The following is a 13,533-nucleotide window of genomic DNA, read 5'->3' on the forward strand; positions in this document are numbered from 1 at the left end:
TGTGCTTGTGAGAAGTGTATCCTTCTTGTTTTACCCCGGGCCTCCCCCCTCCAGGACCCTGTCCCAAAAATGAGTGACCGCATGTTGAGTGTTGAGTGCACCAGCCCTCTGTAAGGAAGCACCTTACAGCAATGCTGAGGTTATTATTTTTTGAGACAGTCTGGCTCTGGAGTGGAGTGGTGCGATCCCAGCTCACTGCAACCTCTCTTTCCCGGGGTCCAGTGATTCTCCTGTCTCAGCCTCCCGAGTAGCTGGGACCACAGGTGTGCACCACCATGCCTGGCTAATTTTTCCTTTTTTTTTTCTTTTTCTTTTTTGTTTATTGAGACAGAGTCTTGTTCTGTCGCCCAGGCTGGTGTGCAGTGGCGCAATCTCGGCTCACTGCAACCTCCGCCTCCCGGGTTCAAGCGATTCTCCTGCCTCAGCCTCCCATGTAGCTGGAATTACAGGTGCCCGCCACCATGCCCAGCCAATTTTTTGTATTTTTATTAGAGATGGGGTTTCGCTATGTTGGCCAGATGGGTCTCGAACTCCTGACCTTGTGTCCCTCCCACCTCAGCCTCCCAAAATGCTGGGACTACAGGTGTGAACCACCGTGCCAGGCCTAATTTTTGTATTTTTATTTATTCTTATTTATTTATTTTTGAGACAGAGTCTCGCTCTGTCACCCAGGCTGGAATGCAGTGGTGTGATCTCGGCTCACTGCAACCTCTGCCTCCCGGGTTGAAGCGATTCTCCTGCCTCAGCCTCCTGAGTGGCTGGGACTACAGGCTTGTGCCATCATGCCCGGCTAATAGGATTTTATATTTTTAGTAGAGACGGGGTTTCACCATGTTGATCAGGCTGGTCTTGAACTCCTGACCTCGTGATTTACCCGCCCTCGGCCTCCCAAAGTGCTGGGATTATAGGCATGAGCTGCCATGCCCGGCTGTTTTTGTAACTATTGATAGCCATGAAGTGCGTGCACGCTTTACTCCAATCAGGTACAATTTTAAACTGATTCACTCAAACCTTGACCCACTCATTCTGGGAGGACAGAAATAAAATGGTTCCTCTCCCAAGTCAAATGCTGCTGGCTCCTGAAACCCACCACATTCCATGGATCTCTGCCCAGTGACATTTGGGAAACGTTAAGACAGCCATCAACAATAGCATCAAGAGGCCGGGTGCAGTGGCTCATGCTTGTGATCCCAGCACTTTGGGAGGCCAGGGTAGGCGGATTGCTTAAGGCCATGAGTTTGAGACCAGCCTGGCCAACAAGGTGAAACCCCATCTCTACTAAAAATACAAAAATTAGCCAGGTGGTGGCAGGTGCCTGTGGTCCCAGCTACTCAGGAGGCTGAGGTATGAGAATCGCTTCAACTTGGGAAGCAGAGGTTGCAGTGAGCTGAGATCATGCCACTGCACTCCATCCTGGGCGACACAGTCAGACACTGTCTCAAAGAAACAAGCCCCCACGTGGCTTCATTTCTAATGATTCAGAGATTTTCTTAGTATGACAGTCCTTTGGTAGTACATACAGTTCATCTTTTTTCTAAGGTTCTCCCTGTGTCCCCCAGCTAGAGTGCTGTGGTAGGATCATGGCTCACTGCAACCTCGACCTCCTGGGCTCAAGTGATCCTCCTACCTCAGCCTCCTGTGTACCTGGAACCACAGGCACATACCATCATGCCTGGCTTATTTTCTAATTTTTTTTTTTTTTTTGTAGAGATGGAGTCTTGCTATTTTGCCCAGGTGGTCTCAAACTCCTGACCTCAAGTGATCCTCCTGCTTTGGCCTCCCAATACGCTGGGATTACCGGCGTGAGCCACAGACCCTGGCCTGGTGGTGTAGTTTTTTTTTTTTTTTTTTTTTTTTGAGATGGAGGCTCGCTCTGTCGCTGAAGCTGGAGTGCAGAGCAGTGGCACGATCTTGGCTCGCTGCAACCACCTCTACCTCCCTGGTTTAAGCAATGCCCTGCCTCAGTCTTCCGAGTAGCTGGGATTACAGGTGTATGCCACCACGCCCGGCTAATGTGTGTGTGTGTGTGTGTGTTTTCGTAGAGATGGGGTTTCATCATGTTGGCCAAACTGGTCTCAAACTCCTGACCTCAGGTGATCTGCCTGTGTTGGCCTCCCAAAATGCTGGAATTACAGGCGTGAGCCACTGCGCCTGGCCTTGGTGGTGTAGTTTTAAGCTAGGTAGAGAGAGATCACAGAGAGTGGCATCTGAACATTTGAGACTCAGTGGAGGTTCCGTAATCCCATTTGCCAACTGGTCTCACATTTGAGGTCAGGCAGTTATCATCCTCCTCAGCTGTCAGCACTCCACCTGTTAGCCAAGCCACACTGTGGCACCAGGTAATATTTAAATGACACATGACTTTTCAGTTCTTTGTTTAAGCAAGAAATCTGGCAGGGCCAGACTAGGTTGGCTTATGCTTCAGTGGGAACAAACCAGAACAAACAAATCTCCATGGATGAACATAGCACATGCAAAGCCCTCTCCAGGGCAACAGTTCTCCTGCTTCTAATCAGAAATCTAGAGCAATGCTGTACAATAGAACTTTCTACACGATGGAATTTTTCTTTTTTTTTGTTTTTGTTTTTTGAGATGGAGTTTCACTCTTGTTCCCCGGGCTGGAGTGCAATGGCGGGACCTTGGCTCACTGCAACCTCTACCCCCCGGGTTTAAGCGATTCTCCTGCCTCAGCCTCCCAAGTAGCTGAGATTATAGGCACCCGCCTGTAGCCACCACGCCCAGCTAATTTTTTTTTTTTAATGTATTTTTAGTAGAGATGGGATTTCACCATGTTGATCAGGTTGGTCTCAAAACGCCTAACCTCAGGTGGTCCGCCCACCTCGGCCTTCCAAAGTGGTGGCATTACAGGGAGAGCCACTGCGCTGGCCAGCACGATGGAATTTTTCTCTATCTGCCCTGCCTAACACCATAATCACTGACTTCATGTTGCTGATGACAACTTGAAATGTGGCATGACCAAGGAACTGAGTGATTAAATTTACATTTGGCCAGGCACGGTGCCTTACGCCTGGAATCCTAATACTTGGGAGGCTGAGCTGGGAGAATCACTTGAGCCCTGGAGTTTGAGACCAACCTGGGCAACATAGTAAGACCTTGTCTACAAAAAATACAAAAAACAGCCGGGCATGGTGGTGCATGCCTGTAATCTCAGCTACTTGGGAGGCTGAGCTGGGAGGATTGCTTGAGCCCAGGAGGTCGAGGCTGCAGTGAGCTGTGATGGCACCACTGCCCTCCAGCCTGGGCGACAGAGTGTTTCAAAAAAAGAAAAAAATAACATTCAACCCATGTAATATGTGCTTGTTATCAGACAGTGCAATTCTGCATCCTGTTGCTGCACCTGGCCCCAAAGCAGCTTTAGTGAACAGAGCGGAGAGAGCATAGGCAATCTTGCATTGGCTTTTCTTTCATTTTTTTTGAGACGGAGTCTTACTCTGTTGCCCAGGCTGGAGTGCAGTGGCGTGATCTCAGTTCACGGCAACCTTCACCTCCCAGGTTCAAGCGACTGTCTTGCCTCAGCCTCCCGACCAGCTGGGACTACAGGCATACATCACCACATCTAGCTAATTTTTGTATTTTTAGTAGAGATGGGGTTTCACCATGTCGGCCAGGCTGGTCTCGAACTCCTGACCTGGTGATCTACCTGCCTTGGCCTCCCAAAGTGCTGGGATTATAGATGTGAGCCACAGCGCCCGGCCTACTTTTCTTGTTTTTAAAGAGAGGAAGGTATCGCTCTGTCGCCCAGGCTGGAGTGTAGTGGCATGATGGCAGTTCACTGCAGCCTGGAACTTCTGGGCTCAAGCCATCTTGCCCCCTCAGCCTCCCGACCAGCTGGGACTACAAGCGCACCACTACTCCCAGCTAATTTATTTTTTTCGTTTTGGAGGGGAACTGGGTGGGGATGGGGCACTGTGGGAGGCCTTGCTGTGTTGCTCAGGTTGGTCTCGAACCTGGCTTCAAGCGATCTTTCCCGCCTTGGCCTTCAGAGCAGGCATTCGCTGCTAAAGGCGTCAGCCCGGCAGTGATGCGTATCAGCTTTCGTCACAGCCCATTGGCCAGAACCAGTTACACAGCCCCGCCCACTTTCCGAACCCCTACCACGAAACTCCCGCCCACCTGCAGAACTTGGCTGGGGAACCTAATTTTCTTATGTTTAGGAAGGAGATGAGAACTTGAAAACTTGGTGAGCACTACAAATATCTACCAGGGCTCTTATTTTAATTGTACCGTGTGCATGAAAACGCCACCATCTGATTTTGGAGTAATCAAGACAATTCACACCTTCAAAGAATTCAGCATGAACATCACCCAGCCTGAAAAGGGAGACACCAAGAATTCCTTTATAACAGCGACAGCATGTGGCCACGTCTGAGAACTGCATCTTCTCAGTTCGCCTCGGGTCACCGCGGAAGACCAGGAATGGCTGTGGAATCCCTGTGGGTCACCAGGAATCACTTCTGGTCATCTAGATTTAGGAGAGTCAAGTGAAACACCATCTTTGGATTGGTGACATGACACTTTCTTTTTAAAAATGAAAATGTAGCCGTGCGCGGTGGCTCACGCCTGTAATCCCAGCACTTTGGGAGACCGAGGAGGGCAGATCACGAGGTCAAGAGATCGAGACTATCCTGGCCAACATGGTGAAACCCTGTCTCTACTAAAAGTGCGAAAAGGAGCTGGGCGTCGTGGTGCGCTCCTGTAGTCCCAGCTACTTGGGAGGCTGAGGCAGGAGAATCGCTTGAAGCCAGGAGGTGGAGGTTGCAGTGAGCTGAGATGGTTCCACTGCACTCCAGCCTCGGTGACAGAGTGAGACTCCATCTCACACACACACACACAAAATAAATAAAAAATAAATAAATAAAAATAAAAATTTTCTGGGTACATAGTAGGTGTATCTATCTATGGGGCACATGGGTTCTTTTGATACAGGCATACAATACATACTAATAACATCAGGGTAAATGAGGTATCTATTCCCTCAAGCATTTAACTTTTGTATTACAAATAATCCAATTAAACTCTTTTTTTTCTTTTTTTCTTTTTCTTTTTTTGAGAGGGAGTCTCCCTCTGTCGCCCAGGCTAGAGTGCAGTGGCAAGATCTTGGCTCACTGCAACCTCTGCCTCCCGGGTTTAAGCGATTCTCCTGCCTCAGCCTCCTGAGTAGCTGGGATTACAGGGGTCCATCACCGCGCCTGGCTAATTTTTGTATTTTTAGTAGAGATGGGGTTTCACCATGTTGGCCAGGATGGTCTCGATATCTTGATCTTGTTATCCTCCCGCCTTGGCCTCCCCAAGTGCTGGGATTACACGCTTGAGCCACCACACCTGGCCTTTTTTTGTATTTTTAGTAGAGACGGGGTTTCACCCTGTTGGCCAGGCTGGTCTCAAACTCCTCACCTCAGGTGATCCACCTGCCTCGGCCTTCCAAAGTACTGGGATTAGAGGTGTGAGTCACTGTGCCCAGCTATACAGGTGTGAACCACACTGCGCCTGGCCAGGAGATTCTTTTTAATTTAGCAGTTTTCAGAACATTAAATTGGAGCCTCAACAACTTTCTCTAGTTTTTTTCTTTCTCTTTTGAGGACCATTGTGAACCCATGGACTTTTATGCATCTGACGTCTTTCAGTCCATTGAAGCTCTTCTTTGTAAGCTCAAGTTGTTCAGCCTTTGGTTTCTTTTCTTTTTTAAAAATATTATTATAGAAACGGGGTATTGCTGTGCTGCCTGGCTGGTCTCGAATTCCTGGGCTCCAGCGATTTGCCAGCTTCGACCTCCCAAAGCAGGAGGGACTTTTGTTTTATCCAAGCTGTCTGTCCCCACCCCCTTCCCCAGTAGCCTGTCGGGTGTCTCCTGCCTCCAAATCGGATCTAATTCTCTCTCTGCTCTGCTGAGGCTGGCCTGGCTTAAGAGGATTGGGACACTTGCTAAGTGGGACCAGGACAGGGTCAGAGAACCAGCGCTGGGGAGACCCAAGGGCCAGGATTGCCACCAGGGGGCAGCAGAGGAGAGGCAGAGTGGCAGAAAGAAGAGGTGGGGGTGCTTCCATCTCAGAGCGGGCAGGGGGAGGACGGGGTGGTGGACCCGGAGGGGATGGTATAGAGATCCGCCCACACCCACCTGAGTGGGTTAACAATACTTACATGGTCACTGGATGCATATTGAAAAATGAGGCCGGGCCCAGTGATTCATGCCTGTAATCTCAACACTGGGAGGTTGAGATGGGAGGGTCTCTGGAGGTCATGAGTTCGAGACCAGCCTGGGCAACGTGACAAAATCTTGTTTCTACCAAAAATACAAAAAAATTAGCCAGGCGTGGTGGCATGTGCCTGTGATCCCAGTCACTCAGGAGGCTGAGGTGGGAAGATCCCTTGAGCCTGGGAGGTGGAGGTTACAGTGAGTTTAGATCATATCATTGCACTCCAGCCTGGGCAACAGAGCGAGACCCTGACTCAAAAAACAAACGAAAAAACAATAACAAAAATAATTGAAGAAGATGTAGGCCAGACGAGGTGGCTCATGCCTATAATCCCAGCACTTTGGGAGGCCAAGGTGGTTGGATCACTTGAGGTCAGGAGTTCAAGACCAGCCTGGCCAACATAGTGAAACCCCTACTCTACTAAAAACATAAAAAAGGCCGGGCGCGGTGGCTCAAGCCTGTAATCCCAGCACTTTGGGAGGCCGAGACGGGCGGATCACGAGGTCAGGAGATCGAGACCATCCTGGCTAACACGGTGAAACCCCGTCTCTACTAAAAATACAAAAAACTAGCCGGGCGAGGTGGCGGGCGCCTGTAGTCCCAGCTACTCCGGAGGCTGAGGCAGGAGAATGGCGTAAAACCCGGGAGGCGGAGCTTGCAGTGAGCTGAGATCCGGCCACTGCACTCCAGCCCGGACGAAAGAGCAAGACTCCATCTCAAAAAAAAAAAAAAAAAAAAAAACATAAAAATTAGCCGGCATGGTGGCACGTGCCTGTACTCCCAGCTACTTGGGAGACTGAGGCAGGAGAATTGCTTGAGGTGGAGGTTGCAGTGAGCTGAGATCACATCACTACATTCTAGTCCCCCGGGTGACAGAGGGAGACTTCAGCTCAAAAAAATAAATAAATAAAAAATAAAAAGAGAGAGAGAGAGACTGACAGTTAGAAAAAGACCAATAACGTTCTGTATGTGATGCTATTATTAGCCATAATAATGGCAGATATGGTTTGTTGATCACTGACCATCATCAGTGTTAAGATTTACATGATTTGACTCATCTAACCCTTCTCCAGACCCTCCCTTTCACCAAAAAATCTTTCATATTAAAAATTCACAGAGTTTTTTGTTTGTTTGTATGGTTTTTTTTTTTTTTTTTTTTTTTTTTTAGACGTAGTCTTGCTCTCTTTCCCAGGCTGGAGTGTAGTGGTGTGATCTTGGCTCACTGCAACCTCTGCCTCCCGGGTTCAAGAGATTCTCCTGCCTCAGCCTCCCGAGTAGCTGGGACTACAGGCTCACACCACCACACTTGGCTAATTTTTTATTTTATTTTTATTTATTTTTATTTTATTTTTTCTGAGATGGAGTTCTGCTCTTGTTGCCCAGATTGGAGCGTAATGGCGTGATTTCGGCTCACTACAATCTCTGCCTCCCAGGTTCAAGCAATTCTCCTGCCTCCCGAGTAGCTAGGATTACAGGCATGTGCCACCACGCCAAAATACTAATTTTGAATTTTTAGTAGTGACGGAGTTTCTCCATGTTGGTCACGCTGTTCTCGAACTCCCAACCTCAGGTGATCTGCCCACCTCAGCCTCCCAAAGTGCTGGGATTACAGGCATGAGCCACCGTGCCTGGCCCCATTCATAGAGTTTTGAAACATCAACTTTTGAAGATAGATGCTTTCTTTTTTTTTTTTTTTTTGAGATGGAGTCTCGCTCTGTCACCCAGGCTGGGGTGCAGTGGCTGGATCTCAGCTCACTGCAAGCTTTGCCTCCCGGGTTTATGCCATTCTCCTGCCTCAGCCTCCCAAGTAGCTGGGACTACAGGCGCCCGCCACCTTGCCTGGCTAGGTTTTTTTTTTGTATTTTTTAGTAGAGATGGGGTTTCACCATGTTAGCCAGGATGGTCTCGATCTCCTGACCTCGTGATCCACCTGTCTCGGCCTCCCGAAGTGCTGGGATTATAGGCTTGAGCCACCGCGCCCGGCCGATAGATGCTTTCTTTAGATAAAACACACTTGTCTTAAGTGTTCAGTATAATTGCTTTGATAAATGTATACAACTGGTTGGTGGCTAATGCCTGCAATCCCAACACTTTGGGAGGCTGAGACAAGAGTATCACTTGAACCCAAGAGTTCAAGACCATCCTGGGCAACATAGCAAGGCCCTGTCTCTACAAAAAATTAAAAAATTGACTGGGCGTGGTGGTGTGCACGTGTAGTGTTAGCTACTTGGGAGGCTGGGGTGAAAGGATCACTTGAGCCTGAGACGTTAAGCTGCAGTGAGCCATGTTTGTGCCACTGCACTCCAGCCTGTGTGATAGAGCGAGACCCATCTCAAAAGAGCATCAAAAATAAATTATACAACTATGATACCAGCACCCAAACAAGAAGCATCCATCAGCCCCAAAAGTTCCCTGGGACCTTTTTGCAGTCATTTTTCTGTTCATTCCCACACCTGCCTGGGCAACCACCAATCAGATTTCTTTAACTATAGAATACTTCCTTTTGTCTCTTCTAGAATTTCATATAAATGAAATTGTATCATATATAGCTTTCTGTAACTACAGATTACTTCCATATCTTCTAGAATTTCGTAGAAATGAAATGGCACCACATACAGCCTCTTGTGTCTGGCTTCTTTCACCCAACATAATGATTTTGAGATTCTTCCATATCACATGTGTATCCACAGCTTGTTCCTTTTCAGTGCTGTGTTATAGTCCATTGTATGGACATACCATAATTTGCTTAACCATTCACTTGGGTTGTTTCTGTTTTGGTCTTTTATGAATAAAGTTGCTATGAACATTCTTGTACAAGTCTTCCTGTGGACATGTTTATCTCTTATTTATTATTTTTCTTGAGACAGGGTCTTGCTCTGTCACCGAGGCTAGAGTATAGTTCATGGCTTGCTGTATCCTTGTCCCAGGCTCAAGTGATCCTCCCACCTCAGGTTCCTAAGTAGCTGGGATTACAAGTGTGTACCATCATGCTTAGTTAATTTTAATATTTTTGTAGAGACGGGGTCTCATTATATTGCCCAGACTGGTCTCAAGCAGTCCTCTTGCCTCAGCTTCCCGAAAGGCTGGGATTACAGGCATGAGCCACCATGCCTGTCTTTCTTTTTTTTTATTGAGATGGAGTCTTGCTTTGTTGCCAGGCTGGAGCGTCATCTTGGCTCACGGCAACCTCTGCCTCCCAGATTCAAGCAATTCTCCTGCCTCAGCCTCCCAAGTAGCTGGGACTATAGGCACGTACCAGTATACCTAGCTATTTTTTTTTTTTTTGAGACGGAGTCCCCTTCTGTCACCCAGGCTGGAGAGTAATGGCACGATCTCGGCTCACTGCAACCTCCGCCTCCCGGGTTCAATCGATTCTCCAGTCTCAGCCTCCTGAGTAGCTGGGATTACAGATGCGCACTACCATGCCTGGTCAATTTTTGTATTTTTAGTAGAGATGGGGTTTCACCATGTTGGCCAGGCTGGTCTCGAACTCCTGACCTTGTGATCGGCCTGCCTCAGCCTCCCAAAGTTCCGGGATTATAGGCGTGAGCCACCGCGTCCGGTCAGTTTACATTTTTCATCATATATGCAGAGACAATCAGATGTGTCTGTGGAACGTCTGCAACATGTTGTTCCACTCACTGCCCAAATCAGGGAGAGGAGATTCTGCAGGTTCATTTTGTCTTTCTGAGGAGTCTTTCTGGGGTTTATATAGGGGAAGGACTCCCGGAGACCCTGACAGCACCTACTTGTGTAACTGAAGTCTCACAGCCAGTAAGGGGCATGAAAAGGTGCCAGCATGGGCTTGAGAAGGGTGTTGACATCATCCACCAATATGTCCCATCTCCCCTTCAACTCTTCTCTGACCCGGCTGAGATTCTGCAGATGCCGCCTCACCTGCCTCTAAGAGGATTGGGGCAGGTGGTGAGTTAGATTAGGTCAAGGCCGGGGAAACCTGCTAGGGAGAAACACAGGGACTGAGAGGGAGGGAGAGAGACTAGGGAAGGAGCAGGAAGGGGGATCATGGGTCTGCACAGGGCAGAGAGAGATAGGAGATGAGTCAGAGGAGGGAAGAGATATGGGAGGAAGCTGTTGTCTAAATGGTAAAATAATAAGATCACCCATTTACTCCGAGCTTCCTGTAAGCTAGGCTCTGTGCTGGGCATGTTAATGGCACAGTTCCATGTTGCTACACCCCACACGTATGGAGAAGGTGTAGTTGTTACCCAAAGTCTCATGGACATCCAGCTGTCCACAGGTCCTCCTCCAAAGAGTCCAAGAAGCAGATGAGCTTGGTATCACTCGATAAAGTGGAGGGTTTAAGGGCTGTGCTCTTTGGCTGGGTGGACTGGTCCATGCTCAGACTGAATCTTTTCAGTCTTCTCAGAAAGGCACTTAAACACCCTGAGGTTTGGTGTAACCCCCCATAGGCAAAGGGATTACAGGCTGCCAGCCTCAAAGGACCTTTTGTAAGGATATTAGAGCGCACAGGACAGCTGCTGTCACATGGGAAGTGACACAGGCTGGGGAGACCCTGTCTGTTCTGGTTTTGAGGGCAGGAGACTCCCATGCCTCAGTTTCCCCTTTTCTTTGCACCTCACTCTCCCTCTCTCCCTTTCTCCCTGCCCCTCAGTCTCTCCCTTTTTCCATCACTCTGCCTTCCTTGGGACAGTCTCAGTGTGGTTTTCTGTGTACATCCCTCTCAGAGGAGGTCTCTCTGAGGAGCAGGAGGGTTTTTCATTGTATCCTGGCAGTCTGTCCCCACCTCCAACCACAGCCTGTCACATGTTTCCCCCAAATCCTCACTAATTCTCCCTATGTTTTGCTGAGGCTGGCCTGACCTAAGAGGATTGAAGCATTTGCTAAATGAGACTGGGACAGGGTCAGAGAACTAGCTGTGTGAAGACACAGGGGCCAGGATGGCCACAAGGTGATGGCAAAAGAAGCAGGAGAGGAGAGGACAGAGGCAAGGGATAGCATGCTATTGGTGCAAGGACATAGAGACCAAGAACCCAATAGAGACTTTTTGTAGAGCCAGTCATGGTGGCTCACACCTGTAATCCCAGCAATTTAGGAGGCCAAGGTGAGGGGATCAGTTGAACCCAGGAATTCAAGACCAGCCTGGGCAACATGGTGAGACCTTGTTTCTGCAAAAAGTAAAAGGAGATTAGCCAGGCATTGTGGTGTGTGCCTGTGGTCCCAGCTACTCAGAAGGCTGAGGTGGGAGGATCACTTGAGCCTGGGAGGTTGAGGTTGTAGTGAGCTCTGATTGTGTTCTTGCACTCTAGCCTGGGCAACAGAGTAAGATGCTGTCCAAAAAAAAAAAAAAAAACAAAGAGGTCAGGAGATCGAGACCATCCTGGCTAACATGGTGAAACCCCGTCTCTACTAAAAAAAATACAAAAACTAGCCGGGCGAGGTGGCGGGCGCCTGTAGTCCCAGCTCCTCGGGAGGCTGAGGCAGGAGAATGGCGTAAACCCGGGAGGCAGAGCTTGCAGTGAGCTGAGATCCGGCCACTGCACTCCAGTCCGGGCGACAGAGCTAGACTCTGTCTCAAAAAAAAAAAAAAAAAAAAAAAAAGCCAGGTGTGGTGGCTCATACCTGTAATCCCAGCACTTTGGGAGGCTGAGGCTAGCAGATCAATGAGGCCAGGAGTTCAAGACCAATGTAGCCAATATGGCTAAACCCCGTCTCAACTAAAAATACAAAAAATTAGCTGGGCATGGTGGTGCATGCCTGTGAACCCAGCTACTCAGGATGCCGAGGCATGAGAATCACTTGAACCTGGGAGGCAGAGGTTGCAGTGAGCTGAGATGATGCCATTACACTCCAGCCTGGGCAACAGAGTGAGATTGTCTCCAAAAAAAAAAAAAAAGAAAAACCCCAAAAAACAAAAGAGTTTGTAGATACAGACTCATACATTAATGAATCTTTGATTTATGACAAAATACAAAATAAATTGCAAGTTCTCAACAAATTGGCAATTGGAAATCCATGAGAAAGGAAAAATCCTTACCTCACACCATGCACAATCAATTATACATGTATTAAAGACCTAAATATGAAAGGTAAAACTATAAAAATTTAGAGAAAAAATGGAATACCTTCATCATCATGTGATAATGCAAGATTTCTTTTTCTCCTGTTGGTTATCTCATCTTGGAGAAAGTTTTTTTTTTTTTTTTTTTTTTTTGGAGATGGAGTCTCACTCTGGCACTCAGGCTGGAGTGCAGTGGCATGATCTTGGCTCACTGCAACCTCCACCTCCTGAGTTCAAGCGATTCTTCTGCCTCAGCCTCCTGAGTAGCTGGGATTACAGGCATGTGCCATCACACCCGGCTAATTTTTGTACTTTTAGTAGAGGTGGGTTTTCACCATGTTGGCCAGGCTGGTCTCAAACTCCTGGCCTCAAGTGATCTACCTGCCTTAGCCTCCCACAGTGCTGGGATTACAGGTTTGAGCCACTGTGCCCGGCCTGGAGAAAGATATTTTAGACAAGCCATTAAAAAAAAAAAAAAAAAAAAAAAAGCATTATTCTTAGAAGGAAAAAGTGAGACAATGGAGCAATTTTCAAAGCAGTAAGCCAGACACCTCAGACTGGTGCCACCTGTGGGCTTCGTCTCCAGTTAGTAACAATTAGTAACAGAGGTCTTTTAGAAACACCAGCTTTTAGAAGCTTTTCTGTTCAATTTGAAAATACAGAGGCCGGGCGCGGTGGCTCAAGCCTGTAATCCCAGCACTTTGGGAGGCCGAGACGGGCGGATCACGAGGTCAGGAGATCGAGACCATCCTGGCTAACACAGTGAAACCCCGTCTCTACTAAAAAATACAAAAAACTAGCCGGGCGAGGTGGCGGGCGCCTGTAGTCCCAGCTACTCGGGAGGCTGAGGCGAGAGAATGGCGTAAACCCGGGAGGCGGAGCTTGCAGTGAGCTGAGATCCGGCCACTGCACTCCAGCCTGGGCGACAGAGCGAGACTCCGTCTCAAAAAAAAAAAAAAAAAAAAAGAAAATACGGATATATTGAGATATTTTGTAAAAGTCATTTTATTTTATTATTTTATATTTTTTGACAAGGTCTTATTCTGTACTCCAGGCTGGAGTACAGTGGTATGATCTCAGCTCACTGCAACATCCACCTCCCAGGTTCAAGTGATTTTCCTGCTTTAGCCTCCCAAGTAGCTGGGACTGCAGGTATCCGCCAGCATGCCTGGCTAATTTATATATATATATATATTTTTTTTTTAGTGAAGATGGGGTTTCACCATGTTGGTTAGGCTGGTCTCAAACTCCTGACTTCAAGTGATCCACCTGCCTTGG

This window comes from Trachypithecus francoisi, unplaced genomic scaffold (assembly GCF_009764315.1).
Source record: "Trachypithecus francoisi isolate TF-2019V2 unplaced genomic scaffold, Tfra_2.0 Lachesis_group12, whole genome shotgun sequence".
In the NCBI taxonomy this organism is placed as follows: domain Eukaryota; kingdom Metazoa; phylum Chordata; class Mammalia; order Primates; family Cercopithecidae; genus Trachypithecus; species Trachypithecus francoisi.